Below are 22,913 nucleotides of genomic sequence, written 5' to 3' on the forward strand. Positions count from 1 at the left end.
ATGCTGCAAAATACACGTTCTTCTCAAGCGCACATGGAAAATTTTCCAAGATAGACCATATGTTAGGCCGCAAAACAAGTCTTGATAAATTTAAGAAAATTGAAATCATACCAATTGTCTTCTCTGACCACAGTGCTATGAAATAAGAAATGAACTATACGAAAAAAAACTGGAAGACACACCAATTAATGGAGGCTGAATAACATGTTACTAAATAATGAATGGGTCAAGCAGGAGATCAAGGAAGAAATCAAAAGATATCTAGAGACAAATGAATATGAAAACACGACCACCCAAAATCTATAGGATGCCGTGAAAGCAGTTCTAAGAGGGAAATTCATAGCATTGCAGGCCTACCTAAAGAAACAAGAAACATCAATAATCAACAGTTTATCTTCACACTTAAGGGATCTGGAAAAAAAACAAACAGCAAAATAAGCCCAAAGAGAGCACAAGGAAGGAGATAATAAGGATCAGAGCAGAAATAAATGAAATAGAAACCAGAAAAACAATACAAAAGATCAATGAATCCAAGAGTTGGTTCTTAGAGAAGGTAAACAAAATTGACAAACCTTTAGCCAGACTCATTTAAGAAAAGAGAGAGAGGACCCAAATTAATAAAATCAGAAATGAAAAAGGAGAAGTGACAACAGACACCGCAGAAATACAAAAAAATTTAAGAAATTACTATGAGCAACTATATGTCAACAAATTTCACAATCTGGAAGAAATGGACAATTTTCTAGAGGCGCACAACCTTCCAAGGCTAACTCAAGAAGAAACAGAGAACCTGAATAGACTGATTACCACCAGGGAAGTTGAGTCAGTAATCAACAATCTCCCAACAAATAAAAGCCCTGGACCAGATAGCTTTACAGGTGAATTTTACAAAACGTTCAAAAAAGCATTATCACCTATTCTCCTCAAGCTCTTCCAAAAAATCCAGAAGGAGGGGAGGCTCCCAAACACTTTTTACGAAGCCACTCTCACCCTGATCCCAAAATCAGACAAAGACACCACAAAAAAGAGAAAACTACAGGCCGATATCTCTAATGAACATAGATGCAAAAATCCTCAACAAAATATTAGCGAACTGAATTCAGCAATACATTGAAAAGATCATACACCATGATCAAGTGGGATTCATCCCTGGTATGCAGGGGTGGTTCAACATCCGCAAATCAATTAATGTGATACACCACATTAACAAAATGAAAAATAAAAATCACATGATCATATCAATAGATGCAGAAAAAGCATTTCATAAAACACAGCAATCTTTTATGGTAAAAACCCTTCAGAAAGTGGGAATAGAGGGATCATATCTCAACAGAATAAAGGCCATATATGATAAACCCACAGCTAACATCATACCCAATGGGGGAAAGCTAAAACCATTCCCCCTAAGATCAGGAACAAGGCAAGGTTGCCCACTATTTCCACTTCATTCAACATAGTGCTGGAAGTTCTAGCCACAGCAATCAGACAAGAAAAAGAAATAAAAGGCATCCAAATTGGTAAGGAGGAAGTAAAATTGTCATTATATGCAGATGATATGATACTATATAGAGAGAACCCTAAAGACTCCACCAAAAAACTATTAGAGCTGATAGCTGAATTTAGTAAAGTAGCAGGATATAAAATTAATATTCAGAAATCAGTTGCATTTGTATTTACCAATAATAAAACATCAGAAGGAGAAATTTAAAAAGCAATCCCATTTACAATTGCTCCAAAGACCATAAAATACCTGGGAATAAATTTAACCAAAGAAATAAAAGATCTGTACTCAGAAAATTATAAGACACTGAAGAAAGAAATGAAAGAAGATACAAATAGATGGAACCACACACCATGTTCATGGATAGGAAGAATTAATATAGTTAAAATGTCCATACTGCCTAAGGCAATATACATATTCAATGCAATTCCTATGAAACTACCAAAGACGTTTTTCACAGAAATAGAACATATAATCCTAAAATTTATATGGGACCATAAAAGACCCCACATAGCCTCACCAATCTAAAGAAATAAAAACAATGTGGGAGGTATAACAATACTTGACATCAAATTACACTACAAGGCTACAGTAATCAAAACAGCATGGTACTGGCATAAAAACAGACATATAGATCAATGGAACAGAATAGAGAGTCCAGAAATAAATCCATGACTATATGGCCATTTAATCTACGGCAATGGAAGCAAGAATGTATGGTGGGGTAAAGACAGTCTATTCAATAAATGGTGCTGGGAAACCTGGACAGATACATGCAAAAAATGAAGCTGGACCACCTTCTTACACCATATACAAGAATAAATTTAAAATGGCTTAAAGACTTAAATGTAAGATCTGAAATGATAAAATACCTAGAAGAAAATATAGGAAGAAACTTCACAGATATTATCTGGAGCAAGATTTTTACTGATATATCCTCTCACGCAAGGGAAGTAAGAGAAAAAATAAACATATGGGACTACATCAAACTAAAAAGTTTTTTCACAGCAAAGGAAACCATCAATAAAACAAAAAGGGATCCTACTGAATGGGAAAAGATATTTGCCAATGATATATCTGATAAGGGGTTAATATCACAAATCTATAAAAAAACTCACTCAAGTCAACTCCAAAAAAACCAAACAACACAATAAAAAAAATGGGCAGAGGACATGAAGAGACATTTATCTAGAAAGGACATACAGATGGCAAACAGGCATATGAAGAAATGCTCAACTTCACTAACCATCAGAGAAAGGCAAATAAAAGCCACAATGAGATACCACCTCACCCCAGTCAAAATGGCTATCATCAATAAATCAACAAACAACAAGTGCTGGCGTGGATGTGGAGAAAAGGGAACGCTAGTGCACTGTTGGTGGGATTGCAGATTAGTGCAGCCACTATGGAAAACAGTATGGAGGTATCTCAAAAATCTGAAAATGGAACTATCTTATGATCCAGCAATTCCACTACTAGGTATCTATCCAGAGAAATCCAAAACTCCAATTCAAAAATCAGTATGCACTCCTATGTTTATTGCAGCACTATACACAATAGCCAAGAAATGGAAACAACCGAAATGCCCATCGGTAGATGACTGGATTAAGAAGCTGTGGTCCATTTATACAATGGAGTATTACACAGCCATAAAGAAGAAAGAAATCTTACCATTTGCAACAACATGGATGGACCTAGAGAACATTATATTAAGTGAAATAAGTCAGACAGAGAAAGACAAATACCATATGATCTCACTTATATGTGGAATCTAAAGGAAAGAATAAGTGAATGAACTAATCAGAAACAGTTTTGGAGGCAAAGAGGAAAAACTGAAGGTTGCTAGATGGGCAGGGTGGTGGGGATAAGGGGGAAGGTGAGGGGACAGAAAACTGTCGGTAACCACAAGATGGCCAAGGGGTTTTGAAAATTAATTTGAGGAATGTAATCAATCATGTTGTAAAGATTTTGTAGGGTATCTGATGGACACATGTCCCATTTGGGAGACCACCTCAAGGATGACGTAGATGCCTGATTACTGCACTGTACACCTGAAGCTGAACAGTAATGAATGCCAACTATAATTATATGTGTGTGTGTGTGTGTGTGTGTGTGTGTGTTATGTATATACTTACAAGAAGCGGAGTACAGCATTAGCAATAGAGACAGTGGAAATGCAATGTCTCGGTGAGATATCAGAGGTATAGTGGATGGGGGAGGGGGATCCACACAGTGTGAGGTATATAAATGATAAACATCTAAGTATTAATTTGTCTTGTGCACCTGAAACTAATAAAAAAAATAAATAAATAAAGGAAAACCTGAGGAACGGTTCCAGACTAGAGGAGAATAGAGACAGGATAACTAAATACAACATGTGACTGGGATACTATTTTTCTATAAAGCACATTATTGCAACAGTTGGTGAAAAAAAGAAAAAAATCATCAGATTTGTTTGGAATCACAAAAGACCCCGAATAGCCAAAGCACTCTTAAGAAAAAAGAACAATGTTGAAGGTATCACACTCCCTGACGTTAGCTTGTACTACAGGCCTACAATATTCAAAACAGTGTGGTATTGGCAGAAAAAGACACATAGACCAATGGAATAGAATTGAGAAACCAGAAATAAGAACACATAAATATGGACAGATAATTTTTGACAAAGAAGCTAAAAACATACAATGGAGGAAAGACAGCCTCTTCAATAAATGGTGCGGGCAGAATGGATGGCTACGTGCAAAAGAATGAAACTGGACTGCTATCTGTCACCATGTACCAAAATTAATTCAAAATGGATCAAAGACTTAAGCATAAAACCTGACACAATAAACTGCATAGAAGAAAACATAGGTACTAAGAGCATTTTATGAATTTGATTTCAAAGACAGTGGAAGTAAAAGCTAAAATAAACGAATGGGACTATATGAAACTTAAAAGCTTCTGCATAGCAAAAGAAACCATTGACAAAATAAAGAGTCAACCAACTGAAAGGGAGAAGACTTTTGTAAACAGTGCCTCCGATAAGGGGCTAATATCCAAAATATACAAGGAACTCATGCAACTCAACAACAAAAAACATACAACCCAATTGAAAAATGGTCAGAGGACCTGAAGAGACATTTCTCCAAAGAGTACATACAAATGGCAAATAGACATGAAAAAATGCTCAATATCACTAATCATCAGAGAAATGCAAATAAAAACCACAATGAGATATCACCTCACCCCGGTTAGAATGACTATCATCAACAAGACAAATAGCAACAAGTGTTGGAGACGCTGTGGAGAAAAAGGAACCCTCATACACTGTTGGTGGGAATGCAGACTGGTGCAGCCGTTATGGAAGGCAGTGGGGAGGTTCCTCCAAAAATTAGGAATAGAATTACCATATGACCCAGCAATCCCTCTCCTGGGTATCTAACAAAAAAATCTGAAAACATTTATCCACAAAGACACGTGTACTCCAATGTTCATTGCAGGTTTGTTTACGGTGGCCAAGACATGGAAACAACCAAAATGTCCTTCAATAGATGAATGGATAAAGAAGTTGTGGTATGTATACACAATGGAATACTATTTGTCGGTAAGAAAAGATGATATAGGACCATTTGTGACAACATGGATTGATCTTGGGAATATAATGCTAAGCGAAATAAGTCAGACAGAAAAAGCAGAGAACCATATGATTTCACTGATATGTGGTATATAAACCAAAAACAACAAAAGAACAAGACAAACAAATGAGAAACAAATACTCATAGACACAGGCAATAGTTTAGTGGTTGCCAGAGGATAAGGGGGTGGGGGGTGGGAGATGAGGGTAAAGGGGATCAAATATATGGTGATGGAAGGAAAACTGACTCTGGGTGGTGAACACACAAAGGGATTTATAGATGATGTAATACAGAATTGTACACCTGAAATCTATGTAGTTTTACTAACAATTGTCACCCCAATAAATTAAAAAATAAAGGAGTGGAATGAAAGTCATATTAAAACTATAAGTGTCTTTGCCTTTTCAGCCCCAAGCCCTTCCCTGCTCTTTTCTCCACAGCCATTTAACACACATGTGCCATTTAATACACATATGCTAAGAATTTTTTACTTTTGTTGCTTGTGTCATCCCACTGGAACATATGCACCAATTATTGTTCACCATGACATTGGCAACCCTTAGAATTTTGCCTGGGTCATAGTGTAACCTCAATATATATGTGTTGATTGAATAAAATAATACATGATGAAGTGATATATAACTGGAACTTTCATTCTATGAAATAGAATGCCTCCCCCTCTAATTGCAGGAGCCCTTGTTCTTGACCTGAATGTACTAGCTCACTCCTGGATTTCTCCCTCTGAGAGACAGTGACTGATACACTATGAAATATCTTCTCATATTTACAAAAGACAAGGATTTCCTTACAAATGGATGATGGTAGAATGTAGGAGACATTTGTGTGGGCTATATTAGTGTCTGCCTACCTCTCTGCGTAAAGGAAACAAGGCAGCCTCATAGGACTTGCTCTCTGTATGAATACCTAAAATAATTTCCTGAACTAGAATAGGCCTATCCAGACCTACCACCAGGGAGGTAAGCTATGTGAGCTGTGTTCCTACAAGAGGGAGCATGTCCTGACTCATGCTCCAGAAGTTGTGCCCAGTTGTCCTTGCCACTTCCAACACCCAGGTGTGATGATGTGTGTAGGGATATTCTACAGGAGCTACTCACTATCCAACAGCCTTCAAATACCATCTTGACTATATTAGCCCCAGATTGAACCACACAACTGAACAAACCAGGTCCCCCAGACCTCACGTCAGAAGTTCTTCCTCCAGTGCTGACGGCATTCAGCCTTACTAACTAACTCTGTGCAGAGGCACTCAGCTGCATGCACCTTCACACCCTCTTCTCCTCCCATCTTGTACTACAACACTATGTGGTTGATTAATGACATTTCTCTCCAATCCATGATCACTCCTTAAACTCTGATTTTTACACCCACTGTGTACTCAACACCTCCACCTGATGTCTTGTGGGCTTCTCTTACCTAAAGTGGCCAGACAGAGCCTTTGGGTCTCCCCTGGAGTAACACATGTTGTTCCCTTTCCTGCTTCATTAATAGCAAGTCTGTCCAGTTGCCCAGGACACAACACATGGTGTATCTTTAACATCTCTCCTCTCACACGCATCCAACATTACAAACCCATTTAGCTCTTCCTCCAAAATGTATTCAACCCTGACCACTTCTCACTTGTGCTCATCCCATCTGGCCACACCATCATCACTGTTTCCCTGGATGATGAAAATGGTCCCTAAGTAGACTCGCCTTCTCACTCCCCTCTTGCCTCCATCCCAGTCTATTTGCACATATCACTAGAGTGAACCATCTTCATAAGAATAAAAGACAAAATGCTTCAAAAATAAGGCAAGACTTTCATCTGGGTAACCCTGTCACACACAGACCTGCAGGTGACATTCATTCTGCTTTCCCTGAATTCCTCTTGATTTTGGTCTCACCTGCCTCCTACTTTTCCTTCCACACAGCAGGAAGATGCCAGCCTCAGGGCCCTTGGTGCTCACTCTAACCTCTTCTGGAAGGCTCTTTCAAGATATGCTTCACATTATTCCATCATCTGTGCGTCACCTTCTCAGCCAGGCCTTCCTCAACACCTGTTTACACTTGAAATGCTTCTTCCCTCTCCATTACTGCCCTGCCTTACATTTCTCATAGCACTCAACATTATCAAGCATGCTATACTTTATTCAAATGGATTTGTTTTCCTTTTGCCCAACTAAAACCTATATTCCCTGATAACACTTTTGTTCATGAGGGGATCCCTTGCTCATAGCAAAGTGCCAGCATATATTATGTTCTCAGTAAATATTGTTGAATGATTAATTGTAATATACAAACAACTCAAGAAACTATTCTATCATCTCACATGCTCATTTGCTTTTTCCTCTCTGATTTCATTCCTTTATACTGGGTGTTTAATTAATGGCTTTACTTTTCTTCCTAGAAATTACCCCAAAAAGAAGCCATCTTGTCTCCACAACCTACTTTTGGGATGAGGTGACTCTATGTTCCATATTGGCCTTCTCTTTCCTGCCCCATTCACCTCTCCCCACTCATTCTTTGTCTCCTGCTTTATACCACCCTTTACCTTAGGACCCCATCACTGAGCCCCCAAATCCAAACATGGAAATAAGAAAAGAAAAGGTCGATAAGACATTAAGGAAAGAAAAAGGCACAAGTAGGTCAAAGGAAGAGGACTAGAAAATGAGTAAGAAGAGACATAACAGTAGAAATTATATACTAAACACCCACGCCCAAAGAAGAAAAACCTGAATGAGGCAAACATTAAAAGAAATTCTGGTTAATAAATTGAGAAATAACCTGTAATCAGTAACAGAAACTACAAGTAAGAGAGAAGACAGAAAAAGACCTTCACTCACCTGTGAGTGGGCTCCCTGAGAAAAATAAAAATCAGCAGGTACCCTATGGAAGAAGATTCCAGCATCAAAATCATTTCATCATCCCTCTGTGTGTGTTCACTTATTGGGTCAGGGGACACAGGAAGGAGCGCTCAAGCTCTGACTTCCTTCTTCAGTCTCCCACTTTTCAGCCTCCCTGTGACTCCTTAGCTCAGTGGGGCTCAGACAGACAACCTACTCTCAACAAATGGAGAGAGGAAGAAAGAAAATTTAGTCAAGGATATGTGGTGGACAGATGAGTCCGAGCCAGGACTTTGCATCTGAGCACAACCACTAATGCCCATCCACCTTCTATGTGCTTCCTCTCAGTCCAGGTTGCAGAACTGTCTCCCACTGCCCATAAAAGCATTTAAGATAGAACTGGAGTAGGAAGGTAAAGCTCTCTACTCTCAGGGGAGCCCACAAACTCCAGCCCTGGAACAGGAGCTCCCAAGATTACAATTAAAGAAATTCATAAAGGAAGCTTGGGAACAGAATCAGAAGCAGGGCCAGTGGGGACAGTGTGAGGAAACTTGGTCAGGGGAGGGCCACAGAGCAGCCAGAGTACACGAACAGGAGAGCAAGTTTCTTGATGCTCTACCGCACCACAGACACGTTCCACACTTTCCCAGTGACCCCCGGGATTCATGGGGTCTCCACCTATGACTGCTCCAGTGGCTGTCCTCACACTCTGCAATCCACACCTGTTCTTTACCTACCCTTGAGGCCATCCTACATCTACTGAGGGCCCATAATATGCAGAGTACCACTCGGCCCCATGAGACACATTCTATGTAAGGCCACTGTTTTAAGACAAGGAGATATATCTAATTTATAGAAAGAAACACAAAGAATTAAGCAAAATATGGAGACAAAAGAATATGTTCAAAACAAAAGACAAGGCAAAACACTCAAAAAAAGAACTAAACAAAGTGGAAAAGAACAGTCTACCAGATAATGAGTTCAAAATAATGCTAATAAATATGCTCACTGAACTTGGGAAAAGAATGAATGACACAGTGAGATCTTCGACAAAGAAATAGAAAATATAAAAAAGAACTAATCAAAACTGAACAATACCTTAAGTGAAACAAACAAACGAAAAAAACACTAAAAGGAATCAACAACAGATTAGATGATGCAGAAGAATGGAAAAGCAAACTAGAAGACAAAGTAGGGGAAATTACCAAATCAGAACAGCAAAAAGAAAAAGAATTTTTTTTTTACTGAGGATACTTTAAGGAACGTTTTAGACAACATCAAGCATACTAACTTTCTTTTTTTTTTTTAATATATTGGGGTGACAATTGTTGGTGAAATTACACAGATTTTAGGTGTACAATTCTGTATTACATCATTTATAAATCCCACTGTGTGTTCACCACCCAGAGTCAGTTCTCCTTCTATCACCATATATTTGATCTCCCTTACCCTCATCTTCCTCCCCCAGCCCCCTTACCCTCTGGTAACCACTAAACTATTGTCTGTGTCTATGAGTATTCGTTTCTCATTTGTTTGTCTTGTTCTTTTGTTGTTTTTGGTTCATATACCACATATCAGTGAAATCATAGGGTTCTCTGCTTTTTCTGTCTGACTTATTTCGCTTAGCATTATACTCTCAAGATCCATCCATGTTGTCACAAATGGTCCTATTTCATCTTTTCTTAGGCTGACTAGTATTCCATTGTATATATATACCACAACTTCTTTATCCATTCATCTATCGAAGGACATTTTGGTTGTTTCCATGCCTTGGCCACCGTAAACAAAGCTGTAATGAACATTGGAGCACACGTGTCTTTATGAATAAATGTTTTCAGATTTTTGGGGTGGATACCCAGGAGAGGGATTGCTGGGTCATACAGTAATTCTATTTGTAGTTTTTTGAGGAACTTCCACACTGCCTTCCATAGCTGCTGCACCAGTCTGCATTCCCACCAACAGTGTATGAGGGTTCCTTTTTCTCCACAGCCTCTCCAACACTTGTTGCTATTTGTCTTGTTGATGATAGTCATTCTAACGGGGGTGAGGTGATATCTCATTATTGTTTTCATTTGCATTTCTCTGATGATTAGTGATATTGAGCATTTTTCCATATGTCTATTTGCCATTTGTATGTACTCTTTGGAGAAATGTCTCTTCAGGTCCTCTGACCATTTTTCAATTGGGTTGTGTGTGTTTTGTTGTTGAGTTGCATGAGTTTATTGTATATTTTGGATATTAGCCCCTTATTGGAGGCACTGTTTGCAAAAGTCTTCTCCCTTTCAGTTGGTTGACTCTTTATTTTGTCAATGGTTTCTTTTGCTGTGCAGAAGCTTTTAAGTTTCATATAATCCCATTCGTTTATTTTAGCTTTTACTTCCATTGCCTTTGGAGTCAAATTCATAAAATGCTCTTTGAACCCAAGGTCCATAAGTTTAATACCTATGTTTTCTTCTACGCAGTTTATTGTGTCAGGTTTTATGATTAAGTCTTTGATCCATTTTGAATTAATTTTGGTACATGGTGACAGATAGCAGTCCAGTTTCATTCTTTTGCACGTGGCTGTCCAATTCTCTCAGCACCATTTATTGAAGAGGCTGTCTTTCCTCCATTGTATGTTTTTAGCTTCTGTGTCAAAAATTGCCTGTCCATATTTATGTGTTTTTATTTCTGGGTTCTCAATTCTATTCCATTGGTCTATGTGTCTGTTTTTCTGCTAATACCATGCTGTTTTGATTATTGTAGCCCTGTAGTACAAGCTAAGTCAGGGAGTGCGATACCTCCAGTATTGTTCTTTTTTCTTAAGATTGCTTTGGCTATTCGGGGTCTTTTGTGGTTCCAAACAAATCTGATGATTTTTTATTCTATTTCTTTAAAAAATGCCATTGGGATTTTGATGGGGATTGCATTAAATCTGTATATTGCTTTGGGTAATATGGTCATTTTAACTATGTTGATTCTTTCAATCCATGAGCACGGAATGTCTTTCTATTTCTTTGTGTCTTCTTCAATTTCTTTCAAAAATGTCATAGTTTTCAGCCTATAAATCCTTCACATCCTTGGTTAACTTTATTCCTAGGTATTTTATTCTTTTTGCTCCAATTGCAAAGGGAATTGTTTTTTGTATTTCTTTTTCTGAGATTTCATTGTTAGTATATAGGAATGCAATGGACTTTTGTACATTGATTTTGTAGCCAGCAACTTTACTGTATTCGTTGTTTCTAAGAGCTTTATGGTGGAGTCTTTAGGGGTTTCTATATATAGCATCATGTCATCTGCTAAGAGTGACAATTTAACTTCTTCATTCCCAATTTGGATGCCTTTTATTTCTTTCTCTTGCCTGATTGCTCTGGCAAGGACTTCCAACACTATCTTGAAAGGCAGAGGTGATAGGGGACAGCCCTGTCATGTTTCTGAACCTAGAGCAAAGGGCTTCATTTTTCACCATTAATTATGAGATTAGCCTAGGGCTTGTCATAGATGGCCTTTATTATGTTAAGGTATTTTCCTTCTATACCTATTTTATTAAGTGTTTTAATCATAAATGGATGCTGTATCTTGTCAAATGCTTTTTCTGCATCAATTGATATAATCATATGATTTTTGTCTTTTATTTTGTTTATGTGATGTATCACATTGATGGATTTGCGGATGTTGAACCATCCTTGTGCCCATGGGATGAACCCCACTAGGTCGTGATGAGTAATTTTTTTAATGCATTGTTGTATTCGATTTGCTAGAAAACTGTTTTGGGTTTTTGCATCTGTATTCATCAGAGAAAATGGTCTGTAATTTTCTTTTTTGTGTGTTGTCCTTACCAGGTTTGGGTATCAGGGTAATGCTGGCCTCATAAAATGAGTTAAAGAGTACTGTCTCTTCTTCAATTTTTTGGAAGAGTTTGAGCAGGATTGGTATTAGATTCTCTTTGAAGGTTTGGTAGAATTCACTAGTGAAGCCATCTGGTCCAGGACTTTTGCTTTTGGGAAGGTTTTGGATGACTGATTCAATTTCGTTACTGATGATCGGTCTGTTTAGATTTTCCAGTTCTTCATGTTTCAACCTAGGAAGGCTATATGTTTCTAAGACCATGTCCATTTCTTCTATGTTATTGAATTTACTGCCATATAGTGTTTCATAGTATTCTTAGACGATCCTTAATATTTCTGTGGCGTCCGTGATAACTTTCTTTTTTTCATTTCTGATTTTGTTAATTAGTGTCTTCTCTCTTTTTATCTTAGTGACCCTAGCCAAGGATTTGCCAATTTTGTTAATCTTTTCAAAGAACCAGCTCTTTGTCACATTGTTTTTTTCTATTGTCTTTTTGTTTTCTATTTCATTTAGTTTTGTTCTGATTTTTATTTCCTTTCTTCTGCTTATCTTTGGTTTCACTTGTTCTTCTTTTTCTAGTTCTTTAAGGTGTAACGTGAGGTCATTTATTTGGGATTTTTCTTGTTTTTTAAGATAGGCCTGTAATGATATAAATTTCCCTCTTAAAATTGCTTTTTCTGCATCCCCAAAATTTTGGTGCGATGTATTTTTATTGTCATGTGTTTCTATGTATCTTTTGATCTCTCCTCTAATTTCTTCTTTGACCCGGTTGTTCTTTAAAAGTATGTTGTTTAATCTCCATGTATTTGTGGTTTTTCCTGCTTTCTTTCCACAGTTGATATGCAATTTCAAAGCCTTGTGATCAGAGAACATGTTTGGTATGATTTCTATCTTCCTAAAGTTGCTGAGGTTAGTTTTATGTTCCAATATATGGTCTATCCTTGAGAATGTTCCATGTTCACTAGAAAAAAAAATGGATAGTCTGATGTTTTAGGATGAAGTGCTCTATAAATGTCAATTATGTCTATTTCATCTAATGTGTCATTTAGGGAGGCTATTTCATTATTTATTTTCTGTTTGGCTGATATATCCATAGCTGTCAGTGATATATTTAGGTCCCCTAGTGTAAATGTGCTTTGGTCAATTTCTCTTTTTAGTTCTGCTAGTAGTTGCTTGGTATATTTCGGTGCTCGCTGATTGTGGGCATAAATATTGATGACTGTTATGTCTTCTTGTTGTATAGTCCCCTTTACCATTATGAAATGTCCATGTTTGTCTCTTGTTACCTTTTTCACCCTGTGGTCTCTTTCATCTGATATCAATATAGCTATAGCTACACCTGAAAATCAGTACTTTTTAATGAAAATAACTTGACCAAAAATCTGTCACAGAATTTTGAGACCCATTAAAACAAAGTTTAATGAGAAACATGTGTGTTCTTTTGGTCAACTCTTTTGGTAACTTCCCATTGTATTATTTAGGTAAGAGACTTAGACCTACCAATAACCTATTTCTGGTATTACATCTGCTGAAACTTTAGAATTTAATAATTTGAGGTTAACAGTATTATCTGGGTGGGAACTTTGGGTTTTTCACCTCGTGTTAAGGGGAGGAATCATCTGTTTACATAGTAAAAAGCTATAGATGGGGGTCTGTTAGTACAACACCTCATAGGTTAGGACAGATAAACAAAGAGTAACCTTGTAGATGTGTGAGCTAGTTTACAAAGGCCAATTCTGTAATATGAAAGTCCACATGTTGCATATAAATTTTGTATAGTTACATCAATATTGAATAAATATTTTTGTATGTCAAATTTTAATTGTCCAGTAACTAGAACGTGAATTCTCATATGTATAAATACTGAGCTAGTTCAAACAACCTAAATTGAGGCTTATGTAATATTGAGCAGTCTTGCTACAGTCAATTGTATCTAGAATCTAGGAAAAATAAATGATGCTGGAAGTTGAAAAAAACAATTCCTAGTTTCTACCTCTGTCTCCTCTCTACATTTCTTCTGTTCTGCTATATGTAACATATTTATTAGATTTTGATTATCCATTTCTTGTTTGATGTTTAAATATAAACAAATCAGTATATAATTATCCTCCTTACATAAGAGATAGCATACTATGGACACACTGTTCAGTGTTATATTCTGAAGACCACTCCAGCATAGCACATAGGAATACTTCATGTTCCTTCTTACAGTTATGTAGTACTCCATCATGTGGATATATTATAATTTACTCAAATCACATAGCATGAGCTGTTAGAGTTTTATTATTATGAAAAAATTGAGACATATATGTGAAATCAGAGAGAATAGTATAATACACTTCCATGTACCCATCACCTAGCTTTGACAATTACTAACTCACGCCCAATATTGTTTCATCTATTATCCCACCCACTTCTCCTTGCCCCGCCTCATCTCTGGATTATTTAGAAACAAATTTCAGGACTCATATAACTTCATTAGTAAACACTTTAGTGTGTTTCCCTACAAGAATGAAATTAAAAATAACATTATGATTAACATTTTAAAAGAATTTCTAAAAAGAAACATTAATATTGACATCTCATGGCCATTTATGTGACAGTTACTGTTTCTCATTGTAGTTTTTCAAATTTTGAAGTAATTTGAATGCCCGTAGCCACTTTAAAAATTGTTTCTTGGGACAGCCTGATGGCTCAGAGTGTGAGCTCTCAACAACAGTGTTGCCAGTTCGATTCTCACATGGCCCAGTGAGCTACGCCTTCCACAACTAGATTGAAGGACAACTACTTGGAGCTGATGCGCCCTTGAGAAACACATTGCTCTCCAATAAAATTTATTTTAAAAAATTGTTTCTTATAACAGTATTTGTCATAAAAAAAGCTTATAATGTAATGGAGAATAAAGTATATAATTAGTAGATCCCTAGCCTGTATCCAATAGTCAGAGAATATGTATTTATATTACAATAAATAAAGTATATCTTAAAAATTGAAGAAAAAATATTTCTTATAAATTAGACTTATAGAGTAAAGTAAAACAGAATGCTTCTATATATGCAACATAGTTTTCAAAGTAAAAAAGAAGGGATCCATTCATACTACCCAGTAATTTATTTGAGAAAAATAGACATTTCAAAGTCTACCTCTACAGCCCTTAGAATTATAAAAGATAAACAATAATTGTTATTAACACTCTTCTCCCTTTCCTACCATGAGTCTCCAAGCCCCAAGTTAATGTTGATTTAGGCTGGTCAAGGAGAGAAATGCTGAATTGGGTATGAGGGGCAAGTTTTGATTTTCAATGACTGGACTTTCAAATAGCTAAATGAGCATTAGTCTTACTAGTCAACTATTTTATCTGCATGAGATGTCATGAAGAGATGGAGAAAAAAGAAATGAGGTATCATATTTAAAAGTAGTGATTTTTACAAAAATAAAGATGTTTCCTTATTTGTACATAATCAACTTCTGCCTGTTTCATACTATGAATGGAAACACTCAGGGCAATACAGTATATGTTGCCCAAGGTATAGACAACAAGCCTTCAGGGATTCATGGAAGGCTGAAATCAATGTGGAATTGATTTCAATGTGAAATTGAGTATCTTGGGAAGTTTGAATGAGAAGACGGGCAAGAACTAAATCTTAGAGAATTAGTAATGACTGAAGAGGAACATAGGAAGAAGACAGAGTAATTTCCAATGGGAAAATTGGCTTGAGCAAAAGTATGGATGTGAGAAAATATCATTTGCCTAAAGAGGATAAGAGGAGAAGGATGAAAAGAGAGAGAGTGGTAAATGCTCTAGGTCAAGTCCTCAAAAACCAACGTGCCTAAAACCAATTTGCTAGGTGACCATTTCACCCTCTCTCTGCTCCCTGGTCTTCCTTCCTCTCCCTCTTAGCATCCTTTATGCATGTTCCTTGCCTCCAGCTGTAGTAGCTGGAGGCAGGGGCATAGAAAGGAGCACACGTGAAAAAATACTGTAACAAATACCTAATAAACAAAGAATTAGAAGAAACAAGTAAGATTTGGGACATAGCCATTTGGCAAGTGAATTGCAATGACGTTGGCCAGTAAGAAAACTAACTAGCTTTTGTAGGACAAAAATATAGTGACCATAAAGCTTACCAACCTGGGGCACTCTAAAGGTAAAGGGAGTGCTACCCATGATTACACTGGCATAACAGGCATAACGGTAGACCACAGCAGACTGTGAAGAGCACTGAGCTTAGAGAAACATCTGACAGTGTTTAAAAAGATAGCCACATTCCATGTAACCAGCTGGTTCTTCTTTCCCTTCCGAGGTTGTAAACTCCTTGGGCCAGGATTGTGTTCAGTCCCCACCTTTGAATCAAGCACAACATCTCACCTAGTGCTCTGCATACCGTGGGCCCTCAGTAGATGTAGGATGGCCTCAGGGGTAGGTAAACAGCAAGTATGGATTGCAGAGTGTGGGGACAGCCACTGGGGCAGTCACAGTTGGAGACCCCATGAGGTCCCGGGGATTACTGGGAAAGTGTGGAATGTGTCTGTGGCACGGTAGAGCACCAAGAAACTCGCTCTCCCGTTCCTATACTCTGGCTGCCCTGTGGCCCTCCCCTGACCAGGTTTCCTCACACAGTTCCCACTGGCCCTACTTCTGATTCTATCCCCAAGTTCCCTTTATGAATTTCTTTAATTATAATCTTGGGAGCTCCTGTTCCAGGGCTGGAGTTTATTGGCTTCCCTGGGAGGGAACAAATTCACCTTCCTCCATCAGTTTCTGTGTTAAGTACCTGCATGGGCAGTGGGAGACAGTTCTACAACCCAGGCTGAGAGGCAGCCCATAGAATGTGGATGAGCATCCGTGGGTGAACATGGATACAAAGGTCCTGGCTGTGACCCCATCTACCCACCACCATCTTCTTGATTAAGTCCCTTTTCTCCCTCTCCCCCTTTTCCTGAGAGGAGACTGTTGTCTCTCTGAGCTAGAGTCCACAAGAAGGTTGGGAGGTTGGTAGGAGGCTGAGGACAGTGGTACTCTCTGACCCAGTAGATGCACACACAAGGAGTGATGATGAAATGATTTTCATCCTAGAAATAGGGCATTTGCTGATCTTTTTTCCCTCCAGAGAACCCAGCTAAAGGTATCTATCTTTTTCCTGTCACCCCTCTTGTCTCTTTTTTGTATTTCCTGTTACTGATTTCTGATTCATTTCTTCGTTTCTATTTATTCATCAGCATCTCTCTTCCTCTTATTGTCTGTTTCTATCAAAGTGCTTTTGTTTGTTTGTTTGTTTTGAGGGGGGTGGGTATATGACTTCTAGTGTTATGTCTCTCCTCACTCATTTTCTAGTCCTCTTCCTTTGATCTACTTCTGTCTTTTTCTTTCCTTAATGTCTCATTAATCTTTCCATTTCCTTCTTTTCTCTCTCTGGATTGGGGGATAGGTGATGTGTTCCTTGGTAGAAGAGTGGTATAAATTAAGAAGACAAAGGACAAGTGGGAAGAGGTGAAGGGGAGGAAAGGGAGGGCTGGTATGAGATAGAGTCATCCCATCCCTGAAAGAATATTGTAAAGACAAGGTGGCTTCCTTTATGGGATAATTTCTGGAAAGAAAAATAAAGCCATTAACTAAACACCCAGAGAAAGGAATAGTTAGAGAGTTAAAGAAATGAACATGTAAGATACTAGAATAAGTTCTAGAGTTGTTTTGCATAATACAATTAATCCTTCAACAAACACTTGCTGAGAACAGAATATATGCCAGCACTTTTCTAGGAGCTGGAATCCCACTATGAACAAAAATGTCACCAGGGAACATAGAGTCTAGATGGGAAAGTAGTAAAATAAATCCATACCAAGAAAATGTTGCATGCCTGATGTTGCTGAGTGCTAATGAGAAACAAAGCAAGAGAGGAATGGGGAAGGAAGAAGGATTTCAAGTCTAAATAGGTGTTGAGAGAGGCCTGGATGAAAAGGTGAGGCACAGGTGATGGGATAATGTGAAGAATATCTGGAAAAAAGCCTTCCATGAAGAAAATAGAGTGAGTCCTAAGGCCCCTGAGACTGGTGTCTGTGTGCTGTGTAGGTGGAAACGCAGGAGGCAGATGAGACATGAGTTGAGGGAATTCCAGGGGAAATAGAAAGAAAAGGCATCTGGGTGGTGATGAAAAGCTAAATGAGAAAGCCTGGCTTTATTATTGAAGCACTTAAGTTTTTATTCTTGATGAGATGTGTTCACTCTAGTGCTACTGGAAGGCAAGTCCAGTTAGGGGCCATTGCCATTATCCAGGGGGAACAGTGATGACATTGTGGCCAGGTGGGAGCAGAGAGGATTGAGAAATGGTCAGGCTGGAGATATATTTTTAATCCAAATTAATTGTGTGAGTGTGTGTGTTAATCAGTTTTTTAAATTTTTTTCAATTACAGTTGACATTCAATAGTATTTTATATTAGTTTTATTAGTTTTATATTAATATAAAAATAGTATTTTATATTAGTGTACAGCACAGTGGTTAGATATTTACATAATTTACAAAATACCCCTGATATGGTGCCACCTGGCACCATACAAGGGGTGGATATATTTTGGAGGATGATTCAGCAGGGGTTTCTGATGGTTGGGATGTGAGAGCGAAGAAAATTCAAGAAGACCCATGTGTTGTGTCCTGGGCAACTGGACAGATCTGCCCTTAATTAAACTGGGAAGAAGGTTAGAAGAGGTGTTTCTCCAAAGGTAACCAAGGACTAAAATTGTCTACTTTAGGTGGAACATGCCCAGTAACCATCCAAGTAGAAATGTTGAGTACACAGAGGTTATAAGTGTTATAGTTCAAGGGAGCCACTGAGGAGAGGGAGAGCAATGTCATTAATCAACCATACAGTCTTGTAGTACAAGGTAGGGGGAGAGAAGAGGGAGTGCACCTCCTTGAAGGTGCCTGCCACTGAATGCCTCTGCACACAGTAGGTAGAACTGAGTGTCCTCAGCACAAGAGGAGGGATTTCTACTGTGAGGTCTGAGGTACTTGATTTGTTCAGTTGGTTAGTTAAGTGTTGATAGGGCCAAGATGGTTTGAAGGCTGTAGGAACAGCGATTGGCTCCTGTAGACTTCTCGCCTCCAATATCACACCTGCATGTTATTAGTTGCAAGGACACCTGGACACATCTTGTGGAGCAGGGGCCTGCTTCCCTAGTTATGGATCTGGGTAAGCACATCCTAGTTTAGGAAATGACCCTGGGTCTTTCCACAGAGAATGTGTTCTATGAGTCTCCTCATTTCATCTTTGCAGGGAAATAAGGGAGAAATATCTTCCAAACAAATGTCTTCCAGATGTGACTATCATTTATTTGTGTAGAACACTCTTGTCTTTTGTAAATACCTGAAGCTATTTCTTACTATATCACTCACTGTCCTTCATAGGGAAGGAATCCAGCAGTGAACTCCTATTTGGGTCAAGAATAAGTTTTCTGCGATGAAAGGTCCAGGCCCTTTGATCTCCAAAACTGAGGTTACAGCTGCATGTAAATTAATATTTGTTTTAGTCAGCCCACATCTATATAGGAACATGAGGCATTTGAGAGAAGTTCTTTGTTGACACCAGGAGATCTGAAGTGAGGGGAAACCATGTGGATAACTGGGGAAGGGACACCACACTGAGAGGGAAGGGAGGTGAAGGTCCTAAGGTAGGTGTGTGTCTGCCTGCTCCAGGAAAAGATGAAGAAGATCTTGTAACTGAGCACACTGGGGGAGAGGAGAGGTAAGAGCCTAGGTCCCAGCATTGGGTGTGGAGAGGGCAGCCACCATCGTGGGTGGGTCATTTGTGGCTCGGGGGCATGTAAGGATTTGGTCTTGCCCTGAATGTGTTAGGAACCAATGGCATAGCTTGAGCACAAGAGTGACATCATCTGCCTTGAGTTTTAGAAGATGGCTTAACCCTTCTGCTGCTGGGTGGGTAGAAAAACAAGGAGCCCAGTTGAATGCTGCTGTGAACCATAACTGCACCCATGGTGAGCATTCTTGGATCAATGAATGTCATGTGCGAAACCACAGGGAGAGTGTGGCGAGCCAGCCGCCACGAGTCGAACAGTACCCGAAGGGGGGAGTGGGAATGAAAAAGAGACACTCACACAAATGAATATGCGGCCGGTCTTCAGTGATCCTGAAGCGCCTGGTTTATTTACCTTCACCAATTTATATCCTTTGAGTACGTGCAGTTTAACACTCACTGGCATGTTTTATCTTACAGGAAGTAAATTTTTAACTTCAAAGAAACTACAAAGTCACTACAAAACTCCCCAAAGTAATTATCATATGAAAGAGACTACCAATTATCCTGATAGCCACCAGTTATCTGTGTCCGGGAAAACTGGCCACTCCCACCTCATTCCTCAGCAACTTGTAAACACTCTCAAGGTTCTTTGCAGAGATAATGCCTGAGCCAGTTCACTAGGCTTCAGAGCAACAAGAAATCATGGCTCCCCACAGGAGAGGACTCACCTGGTTAGGGGTCAGTTGGGGGGCCCCCTTCATGGCAGAAGTAGGTTTGAGAGACAACAGCAGGAGTTTGGAGGAAGATACGCTGGGTAAATAGAACAGTATGAGCAAAACCAAACAGCAAAACTGAAAGGGCAAACAGAGGTCATATTTGGCAAGCTGCAAATATCAGTTCAGATGGAGTGTAGGGCTTATTTAGAGTGGGTTGAGGTGAAAAGCTGGAAGAGGAGAGAAGGCCACACGTGTACGTGAATCTCACAGATGTGAAGCTCTGTTCAGTCTTGAGCTGTGAAGTGACACAGAGAGAGACTCTGTGAGGTGCCTACAGTGTGTAGTGCACAGGTAAGTGCACCGTCACGCCACTGAATGCACACTGGCAAAATGATGGTGTTCTGAATACAGTGGTGACACCAGGGATGAAAATAGAGGGCATTGTAAGAAACAAGAGTCTCCATTAAGGGCAAATCAACAGGACCAGAAGAGCATTTGATGCAGGCTGCAGAGAAGTATCCAGGTGGGTCATGTTGAACTTGAATGACTGGAAAAATAAAGTATCAGTTTTAAAAAATAAGATGAGGCTAGGAGGGGCCGGCCTGGTGGCTCAGGCAGTTGGAGCTCCGTGCTCCTAACTCCAAAGGCTGCCGGTTCAATTCCCACATGGGCCAGTGGGCTCTCAACCACAAGGTTGCCAGTTCTACTCCTCGACTCCTGCAAGGGATGGTGGGCTGTGTCCCCTACAACTAACAACAGCAACTGGACCTGGAGCTGAACTGCACCCTCCACAACTAAGATTTAAAGGACAACAACTTGACTTGGAAAAAATCCTGGAAGTACACACTGTTCCCCAATAAAGCCCTGTTCCCCTTCCCCAATACAATCTTTTAGAAAAAATAAAGATGAGGATAGGAGATATTTCTTTTCTGGAAAATGCTGGTAAGAATTACAGCTTAGTTGTTTGCTATTAAGGTGTCAGGGAGACATGCAATTACATGTAGTCTTCAGGAAACTGGAATTTAGGACTGAGGCTGGGGATTGGGAGGGTGTCTGTGATTCAGTGGAGAATCTGGTGTCATCTGGGGAGATAGGCAGGCAGATGGATTCTCTGGCTCCTCCACCTTGACCTTATGACCATCATCCCGAGGTCTTTTCCAGAGTTTCTCAGGATCAGAAACGTAATTGTAATTGTCATCTAAGTTTAGGGGATTCCATGTATACTAACCAACTCACAAGACAGGAACTTAATAACTATAAGAGATTAAGTATTCATCTGTAAAGTTAAAGGTACACTAGACATATTAACATTTTTAAGCGTTTACTTCAGTAAAAATCAATTCCAATCAGACAGCATCAAACTGAAAGTTTTCGGAGCACTCCACTGACAGGAGCCAGGGGGAAGACTTTTATAGAGAAAAGTCAAAAGAAATCAATGAAATTATTTGATTGGCTATGTTTAAGCCTTTGACTTACTGGAAAACCTAGTTGCTGTTTGTGGTTGGTTGTCCTTAGGTTTTGATATCTTGGTCTTGAGACCAAGGCTTGGGTTTTGGTTTGCTTCATAGGCTACTAAGGCATTACAGCCACTCAGCCTAATAGTGTCCTTGTTGAAATAATGTAACAGTGGTGAGCATTATATCTGACAGGAAACCTGTACTGCTCTTTAGTAAAAGGATCGCCAATTTTTAAGAGTCCAGATTATGGACCAGAATGCTGTTGGTGAGCCAAGAATTACAGAAAGGGAACTGGAAGCTCCTAGCTGAGAATTTCTCCACGAGAAGGAAATTTTTGCCCCCAAACAGCCTGATATAATTTAAAGTATCCAGAACATAGATTCCAAAGTTCCTTTCTTAAGTCTTGGTTCCACATTTATTCACCATATAAACTTGAGCAAAGCCACCAACTACTCAGAGCCTCAATTTCCTCATTGGTTTATTTTTTAATTTTTAATAAATTAATTAATTTTATTTATTTATTTTTCAATTATAGTTGACTTTCAATATTATATTAGTTTTAGGTGTACGGCATAGCGGTTGGACATTTATATAACTTACGAATTGATTCCCTGGTAAGTCTAGTATCTACCTGGCACCATACATAGCTTTTACAATATTATTTACTATATTCCCTGTGCTGTACTTTACATTCCCATGATGATTTAGTAACTGCCGATTTATATTTCTTAATTCCTTCACCTTTTCCACCCAGTGCCCCATCTGGCAACCATCAGTTTGTTCTCTGTTTCTGTTTTGATTGTTCATTTATTTTGTTATTTAGATTCCACATATAAGTGAAATCATACAGAATTTATCTTTCTCTGATTTATTTCACTTAGCATGATACCCTCTAGGTCCATCCATGTTGTTGCATCAATTTCCTCATCTGTAAAAGAGGGTCTATTTTAATAATCATTGTGCCTTCATTGTGGGACCACTTGAGGTCAAATGAAAAATGGGTGTGAGTGCTGTGAGATGCAAAAGTCATACATTATTTTCACTCATTGAGTTTGGCCTGTCACTAGACCAGAGAGCCCTTCCCCATCTCAGCAGATGAAAGACGGCTAACAAACTTAACATCTTTGATTCTTTGTTTTCAACACAATTTCAAAATCACCATCTTTCTTATTTGACAAGGTAACTTTTAAAATTGATTA

Source organism: Rhinolophus hipposideros, assembly GCF_964194185.1.
Source record: "Rhinolophus hipposideros genome assembly, chromosome: 23".
In the NCBI taxonomy this organism is placed as follows: Eukaryota; Metazoa; Chordata; class Mammalia; order Chiroptera; family Rhinolophidae; genus Rhinolophus; species Rhinolophus hipposideros.